Source organism: Panulirus ornatus, chromosome 50 (genome assembly GCF_036320965.1).
Source record: "Panulirus ornatus isolate Po-2019 chromosome 50, ASM3632096v1, whole genome shotgun sequence".
Lineage (NCBI taxonomy): Eukaryota > Metazoa > Arthropoda > Malacostraca > Decapoda > Palinuridae > Panulirus > Panulirus ornatus.
Window position 1 is genome coordinate 643,144 of NC_092273.1, and position 20,754 is coordinate 663,897.

A 20,754-nucleotide genomic window follows, 5' to 3' on the forward strand; every position below is an offset into this window, starting at 1 on the left:
AGATGCTACTACTGTGAGAGGCTTGGAATTAGGAAAAGTTTTGAATATCAGTACCTCAAAGTGATACTCTAGTTTTCTAGAATATCCAAGTCTCACCCTGCCTTCTCATAATAACCATGTTATTACTCTAGTTTTCTAGAATATCCAAGTCTCACCCTGCCTTCTCGTAGTAACCATGTTATTACTCTAGGTTTCTAGAATATCCAAGTCTCACCCTGCCTTCTCATAGTAACCATGTTATTACTCTAGGTTTCTAGAATATCCAAGTCTCACCCTGCCTTCTCGTAGTAACCATGTTATTACTCTAGGTTTCTAGAATATCCAAGTCTCACCCTGCCTTTTCATAGTAACCATGTTATTACTCTAGGTTTCTAGAATATCCAAGTCTCACCCTGCCTTCTCATAATAACCATGTTATTACTCTAGGTTTCTAGAATATCCAAGTCTCACCCTGCCTTCTCATAATAACCATGTTATTACTCTAGGTTTCTAGCATATCCAAGTCTCACCGTGCCTTTTCATAGTAACCATGTTATTACTCTAGGTTTCTAGAATATCCAAGTCTCACCCTGCCTTCTCATAGTAACCATGTTATTACTCTAGGTTTCTAGAATATCCAAGTCTCACCCTGCCTTCTCATAATAACCATGTTATTACTCTAGGTTTCTAGCATATCCAAGTCTCACCCTGCCTTTTCATAGTAACCATGTTATTACTCTAGGTTTCTAGAATATCCAAGTCTCACCCTGCCTTCTCATAGTAACCATGTTATTACTCTAGGTTTCTAGAATATCCAAGTCTCACCCTGCCTTCTCATGATAACCATGTTATTACTCTAGGTTTCTATCATATCCAAGTCTCACCCTGCCTTTTCATAGTAACCATGTTATTACTCTAGGTTTCTAGGATATCCAAGTCTCACCCTGCCTTCTCATAATAACCATGTTATTACTCTAGGTTTCTAGAATATCCAAGTCTCACCCTGCCTTCTCATAGTAACCATGTTATTACATCCTTGGGGTGGAACTAAAGGGGAAGGCATTGCCCAAATCCATCAAGGCAATAGTAGTGGTAGCTTTCCTTTTAGATACAGATAATCACTGGAGGTGTGCTGGGATTTTTAGGTTTTTGGACAATTTGGGAGCCTTGCTACCTCAGGAAACACTTTGCTGGAGTTGCCGTCTCCCAGTGGCCTGTCAAGGGTGAGGCACAAAAAAGACTAAGAAGCAGCACTGGAGTCTACCAGTTATGACGAGGAGTAAAAGAGATGGTGATTGAGTGTGATGGTGCTGAATGCAAATGGGATGACTGGTGAGAGTGAAAGAGGGTAGCTTGTGGAGAAGTTTAAAAGTTATAAGTTGGATGTGCTGGAATTGGGGAAACCTATGTATATCCTTGGGCAGGGTGAAGCGATGAATGCAAGTTATGGGAGTAAGTGGAAGGACAGTTTGCGTCCAGAGGTTGACTAAAAGTATTCCATGTGTAGAATCTTATTTTTCAGTCCTCATGCAGCCATAGGAGTGTTAATTATTCAAAATTCACTTACTGGCATATCAGTGATTATTTCCATACATTATTTAGTGTTATTTCTGCATGAGTGGCTAGTAATCATCACAGTGCTGAAGTATATGATACATTAACTTTGCCTCCTATGAGCCGTTTAAGAAAATCCAAATTATTATATGGACTCACTGGATATGATTGATTCAGGCTTTTTAGAGAAGAGTAATAATGAATTGAATGGATGTAGGTTTCATGAAGATGTGGAAGAACAAAGGCAGGAGAAGGGAGAGCATGATGTTGCCCACAGTGGAGTGAAGTTGATCCTGGTCCCAATGTGAGGAGGGAACATGCTTTGTCACATTTGCCATTTGCCTCATGGACATGGATGGATGTTGCCAACTTCACTCGACCACTTTTTGCTTTTGATAGAGATAAATCACTTAGGTGATATTAGGTAAATATTATCCCTGGGGATAGGGGAGAAAGAATACTTCTCACGCATTCCTCACGTGTCATAGAAGGCGACTAAAGGGGACAGGAGCGGGGGGCTGGAAACCCTCCCCTCCTTGTATTTTAACCTTCTAAAAGGGGAAACAGAAGAAGGAATCACGCGGGGAGTGCTCATCCCCCTCGAAGGCTCAGATTGGGGTGTCTTAATGTGTGTGGATGTAACCAAGATGAGAAAAAAGGAGAGATAGGTAGTATGTTTGAGGAAAGGAACCTGGATGTTTTGGCTCTGAGTGAAACGAAGCTCAAGGGTAAAGGGGAAGAGTGGTTTGGGAATGTCTTGGGAGTAAAGTCAGGGGTTAGTGAGAGGACAAGAGCAAGGGAAGGAGTAGTACTACTCCTGAAACAGGAGTGGTGGGAGTATGTGATAGAGTGTAAGAAAGTAAACTCTAGATTGATATGGGTAAAACTGAAAGTTGATGGAGAGAGTTGGGTGATTATTGGTGCATATGCACCTGGGCATGAGAAGAAAGATCATGAGAGGCAAGTGTTTTGGGAGCAGCTGAATGAGTGTGTTAGTAGTTTTGATGCACGAGACCAGGTTATAGTGATGGATGATTTGAATGCAAATGTGAGTAATGTGGCAGTTGAGGGAATAATTGGTGTACATGGGGTGTTCAGTGTTGTAAATGGAAACGGTGAAGAGCTTGTAGATTTATGTGCTGAAAAAGAACTGGTGATTGAGAATACCTGGTTTAAAAAGAGAGATATACATAAGCATACATATGTAAGTAGGAAAGATGACCAGAGAGCGTTATTGGATTACGTGTTAATTGATAGGCACGTAAAAGAGAGACTTTTGGATGTTAATGTGCTGAGAGGTGCAACTGGAGGGATGTCTGATCATTATCTTGTGGAGGCGAAGGTGAAGATTTGTAGAGGCTTTCAGAAAAGAAGAGAGGATGTTGGGGTGAAAAGAGTGGTGAGAGTAAGTGAACTTGGGAAGGAGACTTGTGTGAGGAAGTACCAGGAGAGACTGACTATAGAATGGAAAAAGATGAGAGCAATGGAAGTAAGGGGAGTAGGGGAGGAATGGGATGTATCTAGGGAAATAGTGATGGCTTGCGCAAAAGATGCTTGTGGCATGAGAAGCGTGGGAGGTGGGCAGATTAGAAAGTGTAGTGAGTGGTGGGATGATGAAGTAAGATTATTAGTGGAAGAGAAGTGAGAGGCATTTGGACGATTTTTGCAGGGAAATAATGGAAATGAGTGGGAGATGTATAAAAGAAAGAGGCAGGAGGTCAAGAGAAAGGTGCAAGAGGTGAAAAAGAGGGCAAATGAGAGTTGGGCTGAGAGATTATCATCAAATTTTAGGGAGAATAAAAAGATGTTTTGGAAGGAGGTAAATAAAGTGCGTAAGACAAGGGAGCAAATGGGAACTTCAGTGAAGGGGGCTAATGGGGAGGTGATAACAAGTGGTGGTGATGTGAGAAGGAGATGGAGTGAGTATTTTGAAGGTTTGTTGAATGTGTTTGATGATAGAGTGGCAGATATAGGGTATTTTGGTCGAGGTGGTGTGCAAAGTGAGAGGGTTAGGGAAAATGATTTAGTAAACAGAGAAGAGGTAGTAAATGCTTTGCAGAAGATGAAAGCTGGCAAGGCAGCAGGTTTAGATGGTATTGCAGTGGAATTTATTAAAAAAGGGGGTGACTGTATTATTGACTGGTTGGTAAGGTTATTTAATGTATGTATGACTCATGGAGAGGTGCCTGAGGATTGAAGGAATGCTTGCATATTGCCATTGTACAAAGGCAAAGGGGATGAAAGTGAGTGCTCAAATTACAGAGGTATAAATTTGTTGAGTATTCCTGGGAAATTATGTGGGAGGGTATTGATTGAGAGGGTGAAGGCATGTATAGAGCATCATATTGTGGAAGAGCTGTGTGGTTTCAGAAGTGGTAGAGGATGTGTGGATCAGGTGTTTGCTTTGAAGAATTCATGAGAAATACTTAGGAAAGCAAATGGATTTGTATGTAGCATTTATGGATCTGGAGAAGGCATATGATAGAGTTGATAGAGATGCTCTGGAAGGTATTAAGAATATATGGTGTAGGGGCAAGTTGTTAGAAGCAGTGAAAAGTTTTTATCGAAGTTGTAAGGCATGTGCACATGTAGGAAGAGTGGAAAGTGATTGGTTCTCAGTGAATGTAGGTTTGTGGCAGGGGTGTGTGATGTCTCCATGGTTGTTTAATTTGTTTATGGATGGGGTTGTTAGGGAGGTGAATGCAAGAGTTTTGGAAAGAGGGGCAAGTATGCAGTCTGTTGTGGATGAGAGAGCTTGGGAAGTGAGTCAGTTGTTGTTCGCTGATGATACAGCGCTGGTGGCTGATTCATGTGAGAAACTGCAGAAGCTGGAGACTGAGTTTGGTAAAGTGTGTGAAAGAAGAAAGCTGAGAGTAAATGTGAATAAGAGCAAGGTTATTAGGTACAGTAGGGTTGAGGGACAAGTCAATTGGGAGGTAAGTTTGAATGGAGAAAGACTGGAGGAAGTGAAGTGTTTTAGATATCTGGGAGTGGATTTGGCAGCGGATGGAACCATGGAAGTGAAAGTGAGTCATAGGGTGGGGGGGGGCGAAACTTCTGGGAGCATTGAAGAATGTTTGGAAGTCGAGAACATTATCTCCGAAAGCAAAAATGGATATGTTTGAAGGAATAGTGGTTCCAACAATGTTATATGGTTGTGAGGTGTGGGCTATGGATAGAGTTGTGCAGAGGAGGGTGGATGTACTGGAAATGAGATGTTTGAGGACAATATGTGGTGTAAGGTGGTTTGATCGAGTAAGTAATAATAGGGTAAGAGAGATGTGTAGTAATAAAAAGAGTGTGGTTGAGAGAGCAGAAGAGGGTGTTTTGAAATGGTTTGGTCACATGGAGAGAATGAGTGAGGAAAGATTGACAAAGAGGATATATGTGTTAGAGGTGGAGATAACGAGGAGAAGTGGGAGTCCAAATTGGAGGTGGAAAGATGGAGCGAAGGGGATTTTGAGTGATCGGGGCCTGAACATGCAGGAGGGTGAAAGGCGTGCAAGGAATAGAGTGAATTGGAACGATGTGGTATACCGGGGTCGACGTGCTGTCAGTGGATTGAACCAGGGCATGTGAAGCATCTAGGGTAAACCATGGAAAGTTGTGTGGGGCCTGGATGTGGAAAGGGAGCTGTTGTTTCGGTGCATTATACATGACAGCTAGAGACTGAGTGTGAATGAATGTGGCCTTTGTTGTCTTCCTAGTGCTACCTCGCACACATGCAGAGTGAGGGGGTTGTCATTTCATGTGTGGTGGGGTGGCGATGAGAATGAATAAAGGCAGACAGTATGAATTATGTACATGTGTATATATGTATATGTCTGTGTGTGTTTGTATATGTATACATTGAGATGTATAGGTATGTATATGTGCGTGTGTGGATGTGTATGTATATACATGTGTATGTGGGTGGGTAGGGCCTTTTTTTGTGTTTTCTTGCACTACCTCGCAAATGTGGGAGACAGCAACAAAGTATAATAAATATGAATATAATGTCTCTGTAGATCTGGATGACTTTCCTGTCTTTCATGTTGGTATGCTGTTAAGAGTTCAGTGGGCTCAGTTCTTATATGAGAAATGTAAGTTTTCAAACCCAGCGAGCAACCACTTGATCTCCCCTCCCTTCCTTCACTTTTTTTAATTCCAAAAACCTTCTTTTGATTCCTGACAGTAAGAAACTTAGTTCAGTGAATGGTGGGAAGGACAGGTTGTATAGTGCCACGTCTTCTCTTTCATGTCATGTGATAGGCCTAGGCAGCTCGATGTATGGGCATTAAGTCCTATGAATGAGTATCTGCCAATCCCATGCAGTATAGTAGTTGGAGGAGGTGAATCATCAAAGATACATCTCATTCTGGGCATTAAAATGGTGTTCAAACCCCCCATTAAGCAAGCTCTCTTAAATGCTCATAGGTCTCTACCTTTACTAGAGATATGGTTTTTGATATTACAGAATGTACCTATAGGACTTGTATACTTAACTTATAGGAACATTTAATTTCTGATGACTAGGATATTTGTTAGATATTAACGAAAGAAATGAAGTGTTTCAGATATTTGGGAGTGGACTTTGCAGTGGATGGAACCATGGAAGCAGAAGTGAGTCACAGGGTGGGGTAGGGGGCGAAGGTTCTGGAAGCAGTGAAGAATGTGTGGAAGGAGAGACCTTTATCTCGGAGTGCAAAAAATGGGTATGTTTTAAGGAATAGTAGTGACAACAATGTTGTGTGGTTGCGAGGCATAGGCTATAGGTAGGGTTGTACGGAGGAGGGTAGATGTGTTGGAAATGAAATGTTTGAGAACAATATGTGGTGTGACGAGGTTTGATCGAATAAGTAAATGAAAGGGTTAGAGAGATTTGTGGAAATAAAAAGAGTGTGATTGAGAGAGCAGAAGAGGGTGTCTTAAAATGGTTTGAACATATGGGGAGAATGAGTGAGGAAACATTGACAAAGAGGATATATGCATCAGAGGTTGAGGAAACGAGGAAAAGTGGAGGTGGAAGGATGGAGTGAAAAAAAATTTTGAACGATTAGGGCTTGAACATACAAGAGGGTGAAAGGCATGGAAGGAATAGAGTGAGATGGAATGATGTGATGTACCAGGATCGCCATGCTCTCTGTGGACTGAACCAGGAAAGGTGAGTGGGGCCTGGATGTGGATAGAGAGCTGTGGTTTCAGTGCATTACACATGACAGCTAGAGACTGAGTGTGAACAAATGTGGCCTTTTTGTCTCCTTTCTTGGCCCTCCTTTGATTAAGCAGGTAACGAAAGGATGAAGGCAATCAAGTGTGAATTATGTGTATATATATATATTTTTTTTTTTTTTTTCAAACTATTCGCCATTTCCCGCGTTAGCGAGGTAGCGTTAAGAACAGAGGACTGGGCCATTGAGGGAATATCCTCACCTGGCCCCCTTCTCTGTTCCTTCTTTTGGAAAATCAAAAAAAATTGAGAGGGGAGGATTTCCAGCCCCCCGCTCCCTCCCCTTTTAGTCGCCTTCTACGACACGCAGGGAATACGTGGGAAGTATTCTTTCTCCCCTATCCCCAGGGATATATATTTATATATTTTTCTTTTTTCTTTCAAACTATTCTCCATTTCCCGCGTTAGCGAGGTAGCGTTAAGAACAGAGAACTGGGCCTTTGAGGGAATATCCTCACCTGGCCCCCTTCTCTGTTCCTTCTTTTGGAAAAATTAAAAAAGAAAAAAAAAAATAATGAGAGGGGAGGATTTCCAGCCCCCCGCTCCCTCCCCTTTTAGTCGCCTTCTACGACACGCAGGGAATACGTGGAAAGTATTCTTTCTCCCCTATCCCCATATATATATATATATATATATATATATATATATATATATATATTTAGCAGAAGGAAACACCTCTAAATTTGGAAGATGTTGCGGCGAGGAGGGAAACGAATCCGTATGGATGAACCCCCTCCAGAATATGATGCTCCACCCATGACACCCATGACTCTAGCCTCAGAGCTTCAGGAGCCCTACACTCAATATACTCCATACACACCTACAGCAGATACACCTCTTCATCATGATGCTACTACGTTTGTGAATCGGGAACCATTGCAACACAAACCCCGCCAGGTGGTAGAGTTTCCCACAGTGTATCGAGACAGACTTCCCCAGAACTTCTTTTTAAAGGGGAAGTAAATGTTTATAGCTGTGTTACTGGAGTGATAGTTTTCATACACGGTGTTTTGACAAGAAAATAGTGAAATTGGAGAAGAATGTAGCTTAGACATTGAAGCTTATTGATACAGTGGTTAAATTGATAACTGCTATTGACGTTTGTGTAAATAAATTATACATTTCCTTTTTCCATAGCCAGAGGTTGAACCATTATGTGACATTCATTTTTTCATTCATTTTCAAGCTAGAAGGGTCAGTTTTCTAAATTGTTTCTTACATTTTTCATATGTATATATATGTATGTGTGTGTGTGTATATGTGCGTATGTATGTGTATGTGTGTGTATGTGTATATGTATATATATATATGTATATTATCCCTGGGGATAGGGGTGAAAGAATACTTCCCACGTATTCCTCGCGTGTCGTAGAAAGCGACTAGAGGGGACGGGAGCGGGGGGCCAAAAATCCTCCCCTCCTTGTATTAACTTTCTAAAATGGGAAACAGAAGGAGTCACGCAGGGAGTGCTCATCCTCCTCGAAGGCTCAGAGTGGGGTGCCTCAATGTGTGTGGATGTAACCAAGATGTGAAAAAAGGAGAGATAGGTAGTATGTTTGAGGAAAGGAACCTGGATGTTTTGGCTCTGAGTGAAATGAAGCTCAAGGGGAAAGGGGAAGAGTGATTTGGGAATGTCTTGGGAGTAAAGTCAGGGGTTAGTGAGAGGACAAGAGCAAGGGAAGGAGTAGCAATACTCCTGAAACAGGAGTTGTGGGAGTATGTGATAGAATGTAAGAAAGTAAATTCTCGATTAATATGGGTAAAACTGAAAGTTGATGGAGAGAGGTGGGTGATTATTGGTGCATATGCACCTGGGCATGAGAAGAAAGATCATGAGAGGCAAGTGTTTTGGGAGCAGCTGAATGAGTGTGTTAGTGGTTTTGATGCATGAGACCGGGTTATAGTGATGGGTGATTTGAATGCAAAGGTGAGTAATGTGGCAGTTGAGGGAATAGGTGGTATACATGGGGTGTTCAGTGTTGTAAATGGAAATGGTGAAGAGCTTGTAGATTTATGTGCTGAAAAAGGACTGATGATTGGGAATACCTGGTTTAAAAAGCGAGATATACATAAGTATACTTATGTAAGTAGGAGAGATGGCCAGAGAGCGTTATTGGATTACGTGTTAATTGACAGGCGTGCGAAAGAGAGACTTTTGGATGTTAATGTGCTGAGAGGTGCAACTGGAGGGATGTCTGATCATTATCTTGTGGAGGCTAAGGTGAAGATTTGTATGGGTTTTCAGAAAAGAAGAGCGAATGTTGGGGTGAAGAGGGTGGTGAGAGTAAGTGAGCTTGGGAAGGAGACTTGTGTGAGGAAGTACCAGGAGAGACTGAGTACAGAATGGAAAAAGGTGAGAACAATGGAAGTAAGGGGAGTGGGGGAGGAATGGGATGTATTTAGGGAATCAGTGATGGATTGCGCAAAAGATGCTTGTGGCATGAGAAGAGTGGGAGGTGGGATGATTAGAAAGGGTAGTGAGTGGTGGGATGAAGAAGTAAGAGTATTAGTGAAAGAGAAGAGAGAGGCATTTGGACGATTTTTACAGGGAAAAAATGCAATTGAGTGGGAGATGTATAAAAGAAAGAGACAGGAGGTCAAGAGAAAGGTGCAAGAGGTGAAAAAAAGGGCAAATGAGAGTTGGGGTGAGAGAGTATCATTAAATTTTAGGGAGAATAAAAAGATGTTCTGGAAGGAGGTAAATAAAGTGCGTAAGACAAGGGAGCAAATGGGAACTTCAGTGAAGGGCGCAAATGGGGAGGTGATAACAAGTAGTGGTGATGTGAGAAGGAGATTGAGTGAGTATTTTGAAGGTTTGTTGAATGTATTTGATGATAGAGTGGCAGATATAGGGTGTTTTGGTCGAGGTGGTGTGCAAAGTGAGAGGGTTAGGGAAAATGATTTGGTAAACAGAGAAGAGGTAGTGAAAGCTTTGCGGAAGATGAAAGCCGGCAAGGCAGCAGGTTTGGATGGTATTGCAGTGGAATTTATTAAAAAAGGGGGTGACTGTATTGTTGACTGGTTGGTAAGGTTATTTAATGTATGTATGACTCATGGTGAGGTGCCTGAGGATTGGCGGAATGCGTGCATAGTGCCATTGTACAAAGGCAAAGGGGATAAGAGTGAGTGTTCAAATTACAGAGGTATAAGTTTGTTGAGTATTCCTGGTAAATTATATGGGAGGGTATTGATTGAGAGGGTGAAGGCATGTACAGAGCATCAGATTGGCGAAGAGCAGTGTGGTTTCAGAAGTGGTAGAGGATGTGTGGATCAGGTGTTTGCTTTGAAGAATGTATGTGAGAAATACTTAGAAAAGCAAATGGATTTGTATGTAGCATTTATGGATCTGGAGAAGGCATATGATAGAGTTGATAGAGATGCTCTGTGGAAGGTATTAAGAATATATGGTGTGGGAGGAAAGTTGTTAGAAGCAGTGAAAAGTTTTTATCGAGGATGTAAGGAATGTGTACGTGTAGGAATAGAGGAAAGTGATTGGTTCTCAGTGAATGTAGGTTTGCGGCAGGGGTGTGTGATGTCTCCATGGTTGTTTAATTTGTTTATGGATGGGATTGTTAGGGAGGTGAATGCAAGAGTTTTGGAAAGAGGGGCAAGTATGAAGTCTGTTGGGGATGAGAGAGCTTGGGAAGTGAGTCAGTTGTTGTTCGCTGATGATACAGCGCTGGTGGCTGATTCATGTGAGAAACTGCAGAAGCTGGTGACTGAGTTTGGTAAAGTGTGTGGAAGAAGAAAGTTAAGAGTAAATGTGAATAAGAGCAAGGTTATTAGGTACAGTAGGGTTGAGGGTCAAGTCAATTGGGAGGTGAGTTTGAATGGAGAAAAACTGGAGGAAGTGAAGTGTTTTAGATATCTGGGAGTGGATCTGGCAGCGGATGGAACCATGGAAGCGGAAGTGGATCATAGGGTGGGGGAGGGGGCGAAAATTCTGGGGGCCTTGAAGAATGTGTGGAAGTCGAGAACATTATCTCGGAAAGCAAAAATGGGTATGTTTGAAGGAATAGTGGTTCCAACAATGTTGTATGGTTGCGAGGCGTGGGCTATGGATAGAGTTGTGCGCAGGAGGATGGATGTGCTGGAAATGAGATGTTTGAGGACAATGTGTGGTGTGAGGTGGTTTGATCGAGTGAGTAACGTAAGGGTAAGAGAGATGTGTGGAAATAAAAAGAGCGTGGTTGAGAGAGCAGAAGAGGGTGTTTTGAAGTGGTTTGGGCACATGGAGAGAATGAGTGAGGAAAGATTGACCAAGAGGATATATGTGTCGGAGGTGGAGGGAACAAGGAGAAGAGGGAGACCAAATTGGAGGTTGAAAGATGGAGTGAAAAAGATTTTGTGTGATCAGGGCCTGAACATGCAGGAGGGTGAAAGGAGGGCAAGGAATAGAGTGAACTGGAGCGATGTGGTATACCGGGGTTGACGTGCTGTCAGTGGATTGAATCAAGGCATGTGAAGCGTCTGGGGTAAACCATGGAAAGCTGTGTAGGTATGTATATTTGCATGTGTGGACGTATGTATATACATGTGTATGGGGTGGGGTTGGGCCATTTCTTTCGTCTGTTTCCTTGCGCTACCTCGCAAATGCGGGAGACAGCGACAAAGTATAATAATAAAAAAAAAATATATATATTTATATATATATTTTTTTTTTTTTGCTTTGTCGCTGTCTCCCGCGTTTGTGAGGTAGCGCAAGGAAACAGACTAAAGAAATTGCCCAACCCACCCCCATACACTATATACATACGTCCACACACGCAAATATACATACCTACACAGCTTTCCATGGGTTACCCCAGACGCTTCACATGCCCTGATTCAATCCACTGACAGCACGTCAACCCCGGTATGCCACATCGATCCAATTCACTCTAATCCTTGCCCTCCTTTCACCCTCCTGCATGTTCAGGCCCCGATCACACAAAATCTTTTTCACTCCATCTTTCCACATCCAATTTGGTGTCCCACTTCTCCTTGTTCCCTCCACCTCCGACACATATATCCTCTTCGTCAATCTTTCCTCACTCATTCTCTCCATGTGCCCAAACCATTTCAAAACACCCTCTTCTCCTCTCTCAACCACGCTCTTTTTATTTCCACACATCTCTCTTACCCTTACGTTACTTACTCGATCAAACCACCTCACCCCACACATTGTCCTCAAACATCTCATTTCCAGCACATCCATCCTCCTGCGCACAACTCTATCCATAGCCCACGCCTCGCAACCATACATATATACATATATATACATATATATATATATATATATATTATTTTTTTTATTATACTTTGTCGCTGTCTCCCGCGTTTGCGAGGTAGCGCAAGGAAACAGACGAAAGAAATGGCCCAACCCCCCCCCCCATACACATGTATATACATACGTCCACACACGCAAATATACATACCTACACTGCTTTCCATGGTCTACCCCAGACGCTTCACATGCCTTGCTTCAATCCACTGACAGCACGTCAACCCCGGTATACCACATCGCTCCAATTCACTCTATTCCTTGCCCTCCTTTCACCCTCCTGCATGTTCAGGCCCCGATCACACAAAATCTTTTTCACTCCATCTTTCCACCTCCAATTTGGTCTCCCTCTTCTCCTTGTTCCCTCCACCTCCGACACATATATCCTCTTGGTCAATCTTATATATATATATATATATATATATATATATATATATATATATATATATATATATTATCCCTGGGGATAGGGGATTAAGAATACTTCCCACGTATTCCCTGCGTGTCGTAGAAGGCGACTAAAAGGGGAGGGAGCGGGGGGCTGGAAATCCTCCCCTCTCGTTTTTTTTTTTTTTTTCAATATTCCAAAAGAAGGAACAGAGAATTGGGCCAGGTGAGGGTATTCCCTCAAAGGCCCAGTCCTCTGTTCTTAACGCTACCTCGCTAATGCGGGAAATGGCGAATAGTTTGAAAGAAAAGAAAAAGAATATATATATATATATATATATATATATATATATATATATATATATATATATATATATATATATATATTAAGGTATTAAGGTATATGGAAGGTATTAAGAATATATGGTGTGGGAGGCAAGTTGTTAGAAGCAGTGAAAAGTTTTTATCGAGGATGTAAGGCATGTGTACGTGTAGGAAGAGAGGAAAGTGATTGGTTCTCAGTGAATGTAGGTTTGCGGCAGGGATGTGTGATGTCTCCATGGTTGTTTAATTTGTTTATGGATGGGGTTGTTAGGGAGGTAAATGCAAGAGTTTTGGAAAAAGGGGCAAGTATGAAGTCTGTTGTGGATGAGAGAGCTTGGGAAGTGAGTCAGTTGTTGTTCGCTGATGATACAGCGCTGGTGGCTGATTCATGTGAGAAACTGCAGAAGCTGGTGACTGAGTTTGGTAAAGTGTGTGAAAGAAGAAAGTTAAGAGTAAATGTGAATAAGAGCAAGGTAATTAGGTACAGTAGGGTTAAGGGTCAAGTCAACTGGGAGGTAAGTTTGAATGGAGAAAAACTGGAGGAAGTGAAGTGTTTTAGATATCTGGGAGTGGATCTGGCAGCCGATGGAACCATGGACACGGAAGTGGATCATAGGGTGGGGGAGGGGCGAAAATCCTGGGAGCCTTGAAGAATGTGTGGAAGTCGAGAACATTATCTCGGAAAGCAAAAATGGGTATGTTTGAAGGAATAGTGGTTCCAACAATGTTGTATGGTTGCGAGGCGTGGGCTATGGATAGAGTTGTGCGCAGGAGGATGGATGTGCTGGAAATGAGATGTTTGAGGACAATGTGTGGTGTGAGGTGGTTTGATCGAGTAAGTAACGTAAGGGTAAGAGAGATGTGTGGAAATAAAAAGAGCGTTGTTGAGAGAGCAGAAGAGGGTGTTTTGAAATGGTTTGGGCACATGGAGAGAATGAGTGAGGAAAGATTGACCAAGAGGATATATATGTCGGAGGTGGAGGGAACGAGGAGAAGTGGGAGACCAAATTTTAGGTGGAAAGATGGAGTGAAAAAGATTTTGTGTGATCGGGGCCTGAACATGCAGGAGGGTGAAAGGAGGGCAAGGAATAGAGTGAATTGGATCGATGTGGTATACCGGGGTTGACGTGCTCTCAGTGGATTGAATCAGGGCATATGAAGCGTCTGGGGTAAACCATGGAAAGCTGTGTAGGTATGTATATTTGCGTGTGTGGACGTATGTATGTACATGTGTATGGGGGTGGGTTGGGCCATTTCTTTCATCTGTTTCCTTGCGCTCCCTCGCAAACGTGGGAGACAGCGACAAAGCAAAAATAAAAAAATATATATATATATATTATTATTATTATTATACTTTGTCGCTGTCTCCCGTGTTTGCGAGGTAGCGCAAGGAAACAGACGAAGTCTGTTGTGGATGAGAGAGCTTGGGAAGTGAGTCAGTTGTTGTTCGCTGATGATACAGCACTGGTGGCTGATTCATGTGAGAAACTGCAGAAGCTGGTGACTGAGTTTGGTAAAGTGTGTGAAAGAAGAAAGTTAAGAGTAAATGTGAATAAGAGCAAGGTTATTAGGTACAGTAGGGTTGAGGGTCAAGTCAATTGGGAGGTAAGTTTGAATGGAGAAAAACTAGAGGAAGTAAAGTGTTTTAGATATCTGGGAGTGGATTTGCCAGCAGATGGAACCATGGAAGCATAAGTGGATCATAGGGTGGGGGAGGGGGCGAAAATTCTGGAAGCCTTAAAGAATGTGTGGAAGTCAAGAACATTATCTCGGAAAGCAAAAATGGGTATGTTTGAAGGAATAGTGGTTCCAACAATGTTGTATGGTTGCGAGGCGTGGGCTATGGATAGAGTTGTGCGCAGGAGGGTGGATGTGCTGGAAATGAGATGTTTGAAGACAATGTGTGGTGTGAGGTGGTTTGATCGAGTAAGTAATGTAAGGGTAAGAGAGATGTGTGGAAATAAAAAGAGCGTGGTTGAGAGAGCAGAAGAGGGTGTTTTGAAATGGTTTGGGCACATGGAGAGAATGAGTGAGGAAAGATTGACCAAGAGGATATATGTGTCAGAGGTGGAGGGAATGAGGAGAAGTGGGAGACCAAATTGGAGGTGGAAAGATGGAGTGAAAAAGATTTTGTGTGATCGGGGCCTGAACATGCAGGAGGCTGAAAGGAGGGCAAGGAATAGAGTGAATTGGATCGATGTGGTATACCGGGGTTGATGTGCTGTCAGTAGATTGAATCGGGGCATGTGAAGCATCTGCGGTAAACCATGGAAAGTTGTGTGGGGCCTGGATGTGGAAATGGAGCTGTGGTTTCGGGCATTATTGCGTGGCAGCTAGAGACTGAGTGTGAATGAATGGGGCCTTTGTTGTCTTTTCCTAGTGCTACCTCGCACACATGAGGGGGAAGGGGGAAGGTATTCCATGTGTGGCGAGGTGGCGATGGGAGTGAATGGGACCAGACAGTGTGAATTGTGTGCATGGGTATATATGTATGTGGCTGTGTATGTATATTTATGTGTACATTGAGATGTATAGGTATGTATATTTGTGTGTTTGGACGTGTGTGTGTATACATTGTGCATGGGGGTGGGTTGGGCCATTTTTTTCGTCTGTTTCCTTGTGCTACGTCGCAAACGCGGGAGACAGCGACAAAGCAAAATGAATATATATATATATATATTTTTTTTTTTTTTTTTTTTTTTTTTTTTATACTTTGTCGCTGTCTCCCGCGTTTGCGAGGTAGCGCAAGGAAACAGACGAAAGAAATGGCCCAACCCCCCCCATACACATGTACATACACACGTCCACACACGGAAATATACATACCTACACAGCTTTCCATGGTTTACCCCGGACGCTTCACATGCCTTGATTCAATCCACTGACAGCACGTCAACCCCTGTATACCACATCGCTCCAATTCACTCTATTCCTTGCCCTCCTTTCACCCTCCTGCATGTTCAGGCCCCGATCACACAAAATCCTTTTCACTCCATCTTTCCACCTCCAATTTGGTCTCCCTCTTCTCCTCATTCCCTCCACCTCCGACACATATATCCTCTTGGTCAATCTTTCCTCACTCATTCTCTCCATGTGCCCAAACCATTTCAAAACACCCTCTTCTGCTCTCTCAACCACGCTCTTTTTATTTCCACACATCTCTCTTACCCTTACGTTACTTACTCGATCAAACCACCTCACACGACACATTGTCCTCAAACATCTCATTTCCAGCACATCCATCCTCCTGCGCACAACTCTATCCATAGCCCACGCCTCGCAACCATACAACATTGTTGGAACTACTATTCCTTCAAACATACCCATTTTTGCTTTCCGGGATAATGTTCTCGACTTCCACACATTTTTCAAGGCTCCCAAAATTTTCGCCCCCTCCCCCACCCTATGATCCACTTCCGCTTCCATGGTTCCATCCGCTGACAGATCCACTCCCAGATATCTAAAACACTTCACTTCCTCCAGTTTTTCACCATTCAAACTCACCTCCCAATTGACTTGACCCTCAACCCTACTGTACCTAATAACCTTGCTCTTATTCACATTTACTCTTAACTTTCTTCTTCCACACACTTTACCAAACTCCGTCACCAGCTTCTGCAGTTTCTCACATGAATCCGCCACCAGCGCTGTATCATCAGCGAACAACAACTGACTCACTTCCCAAGCTCTCTCATCCCCAACAGACTTCATACTTGCCCCTCTTTCCAAGACTATATATATATTTTCATTTATTTTGCTTTGTCGCTGTCTCCCGCGTTAGCGAGTTACCACAAGGAAACAGACGAAAGAATGGCCCAACCCACCCACATACACATGTATATACATACACGTCCACACACGCAAATATACATACCTATACATATCAATGTATACATATATATATACACACACAGACATATACATATATACACATGTGCATAATTCATACTGTCTGCCTTTATTCATTCCCATTGCCACCTCGCCACATGGAATAACAACCCCCTCCCCCCTCATGTGTGCAAGGTAGCGCTATGAAAATACAACAAAGGCCCCATTCATTCACACTTAGTCTCTAGCTGTCATGTAATAATGCACCGAAACCACAGCTCCGTTTCCACATCCAGGCCCCACAAAGCTTTCCATGGTTTACCCCAGACGCTTCACATGCCCTGGTTCAATCCATTGACAGCACGTCGACCCTGGTATACCACATCGTTCCAATTCACTTTATTCCTTGCACGCCTTTCACCCTCCTGCATGTTCAGGCCCCGATAACTCAAAGTCTTTTTCACTCTATCTTTCCACCTGCAATTTGGTCTCCCACTTCTTCTCGTTCCCTCCACCTCTGACACATATATCCTCTTTGTCAATCTTTCCTCACTCATTCTCTCCATGTGACCAAACCATTTCAAAACACCCTCTTCTACTCTGTCAACCACACTCTTTTTATTACCACACATCTCTCTTGTCCTCAAACATCTCATTTCCAGCACATCCACCTTCCTGCACACAACTCTGTTCATAGCCCATGCCTTGCAACCATACAATATTGTTGCAACCACTACTCCTTCAAACATACCCGTTTTTGCTTTCCGAGATAATGTTCTCGACTTCCACACATTCTTCAAGGCTCCCAGAATTTTCACCCCCTCCCCCACCCTATGATTCACTTCCACTTCCATGGTTGCATCCGCTGCCAAATCCACTCCCAGATATCTAGAACACCTCACTTCCTCTAGTTTTTCTCCATTCAAACTTACCTCCCAATTGACTTGACCCTCAACCCTACTGTACCTAATAACCTTGCTCTTATTCACATTTACTCTCAACTTTCTTCTTTCTCACACTTTACGAAACTCAGTCACCACTTTCTACAGTTTCTCACATGAATCAGCCACCAGCGCTGTATCATCAGTGAACAACAACTGACTCACTTCCCATGCTTTCTCATCCACAACAGACTGCATAATTGCCCCTCTTTCCAAAACTCTTGCATTCACCTCCCTAACAACCCATCCATAACCAAATTAAACAACCATGGAGACATCACGCACCCCTGCCACAAACCTACATTCACTGAGAACCAATCACTTTCCTCTCTTCCTACACGTACACATGCCTTACATCCTCGATAAAACCTTTTCACTGCTTCTAACAACTTGCCTCCCACACCATATATTCTTAATACCTTCCACAGAACATCTCTATCAACTCTATCATGTGCCTTCTCTAGATCCATAAATGCTACATACAAATCCATTTGCTTTTCCAAGTATTTCTCACATACATTCTTCAAAGCAAACACCTGGGCCACACATCCTCTACCACTTCTGAAACCACACTGCTCTTCCCCAATCTGATGCTCTGTACATGCCTTCACCCTCTCAATCAATACCCTCCCATTTAATATCCCAGGAATACTCAACAAACTTATACCTCTGTAATTTGAGCGCTCACCTTTATCCCCTTTGTCTTTGTACAATGGCACTATGCAAGCATTCCGCCAATCCTCAGGCACCCCACCATGAGTCATACATACATTGAATAACCTTACCAATGAGTCAACAACACAGTCACCACCTTTTTTGATAAATTCCACTGCAATACCATCCAAACCCGCTGCCTTGCCAGCTTTCATCTTCCGCAAAGCCTTTACTACCTCTTCTCTGTTTACCATATCATTCTCCATAACCCTCTCACTTTGCACACCACCTCAAACAAAACACCCTATATCTGCCACTCTTTCATGAAACACATTCAACAAACCTTCAAAACACTCACTCCATATGTGAGAAGTGGGAGACCAAATTGGAGGTGGAAGGATGGAGTGAAAAAGATTTTGAATGATCGAGTCCTGAATATGCAGGAGGGTGAAAAGCATGCAAGGAATAGAGTGAATTGGAATGATGTGGTATACCGGGATCGGCTGGCTGTCAGTGGATTGAACTAGGGCATATGCCGCATCTGGAGTAGACCATGGAAAGTTTTGTGGGGCCTGGATGTGGGAAGGAATCTGTGGTTTCGGTGCATTATACATGACAGCTAGAGACTGAGTGTGAACGAATGTCGCCTTTCTAGTCTTTTCCTAGCACTACCTTGCACATATGCGGGTGAAGGGTGTTTTCATTTCATGCTTGGCGGGGTGGCGACGGGAATAAATAAGGGCAGACAGTATGAATTATGTACATGTCTATATATGTATATATTGGTGCGTGTATATATATGTATATGTTGAGATGTATAGGTATGTATATGTGCGTGTGTGGATGTGTATGTATATACATGTGTATGTGGGTGGGTTAGGTCATTCTTTCGTCTGTTTCCTTGCACTACCTCACTAACGTGGGAGACAGCGACAAAGTACGATAAATAAAAAAATATGTATATATATATGTATATATATATATATATATGTTTATTTATTTTTCTTTTACTTTACAGATTAGAAAGGGTAGTGAGTGGTGGGATGAAGAAGTAAGATTATTAGTGAAAGAGAAGAGAGAGGCATTTGGACAGTTTTTGCAAGGAAATAATGCAAATGACTGGGAGATGTATAAAAGAAAGAGAAAGGAGGTCAAGAGAAAGGTGCAAGAGGTGAAAAAGAGGGCAAATGAGAGTTGGGGTGAGAGAGTATCATTAAATTTTAGGGAGAATAAAAAGATGTTCTGGAAGGAGGTGAATAAAGTGTGTAAGACAAGGGAACAAAGTGGGGAGGTGATAACAAGTGGTGGTGATGTGAGAAGGAGATAGAGTGAGTATTTTGAGGCTTTGTTGAACGTGTTTGATGATAGAGTGGCAGATATAGGGTGTTTTGGTCGAGGTGATGTGCAAAGTGAAAGGATTAGGAAGAATGATTTGGTAAACAGAGAAGTAGTAAAAGCTTTGCGTAAGATAAAAGCCAGCAAGGCAGTGGGTTTGGATGGTATTGCAGTGGAATTTATTAAAAAAGGGGGTGATTGTTTTGTTGACAGGTTGATAAGGTTATTTAATGTATGTATGACTCATGGTGAGGTGCCTGAGGATTGGCGGAATGCTTGCATAGTTCCATTGCACAAAGGCAAAGGGGAAAAAGGTGAGTACTCAAATTACAGAGGTATAAGTTTGTTGAGAATTCCTGGGAAATTATATGGGAGGATATTGATTGAGAGGGTGAAAGCATGTACAGAGCATCAGATTGGGGAAGAGCAGTGTGGTTTCAGAAGTGGTAGAGGATGTTTAGATCAGGTGTTTGCTTTGAAGAATTTATATGAGAAATACTTAGAAAAACAAATGGATTTGTATGAAGCATTTAAGGATCTGGAGAAGGGATAGAGTTGATAGAGATGTTCCGTGGAAGGTATTAAGAATATATGGTTTGGGAGGCAAGTTGTTAGAAACAGTGAAAAGTTTTTATCGAGGATGTAAGGCGTAGGAAGTAGGAAAAGTAGGAAAATGATTGTTTCTCAGTGAATGTCGGTTTGCGGCAGGGGTGCGTAATGTCTTCATGGTTGTTTAATTTGTTTTTTGGATGGGGTTGTTAGGGAGGTGAATGCAAGAGTTTTGGAAAGAGGGGCAGGTATGCAGTCTGTTGTGGATGAGAGAGCTTGGTAAGTGAGTCAGTTGTTGTTTGCTGATGATACAGTGCTGGTGGCTGATTCGTGTGAGAAACTGCAGAAGCTGGTGACTGAGTTTTTTAAAGTGTGTGAAAGAAGAAAGCTGAGAGTAAATGTTAATAAGAGCAAGGCGTGGGCTATAGATAGAGTTGTGTGGAGGAGGGTGGATGTGCTGGAAATGAGATGTTTGAGGACAATATGTGGTGTGAGGTGGTTTGCACGAGACTGGGTTATAGTGATGGGTGATTTGAATGCAAAGGTTAGTAATGTGGCAGTTAAGGGAATAATTGATGTACATGGGGTGTTCAGTGTTGTAAATGGAAATGGTGGAGAGCTTGTAGATTTATGTGCTGAAAAAGGACTGGTGATTGGGAATACCTTGTTTAAAAAGAGAGATATACATAAGTATACGTATGTAAGTAGGAGAGATGGCCAGAGAGCGTTAT

General features: G+C 42.6%; 1 protein-coding gene across 6 annotated transcripts in view; it reads left to right on the forward strand.

Annotated features, from left to right (window-relative positions):
* Window positions 1–20,754, forward strand: part of polybromo (protein) — a 471,093-nt gene that overhangs the window by 317,798 nt on the left and 132,541 nt on the right. The gene's annotated exons all lie outside the window — the stretch shown is intronic.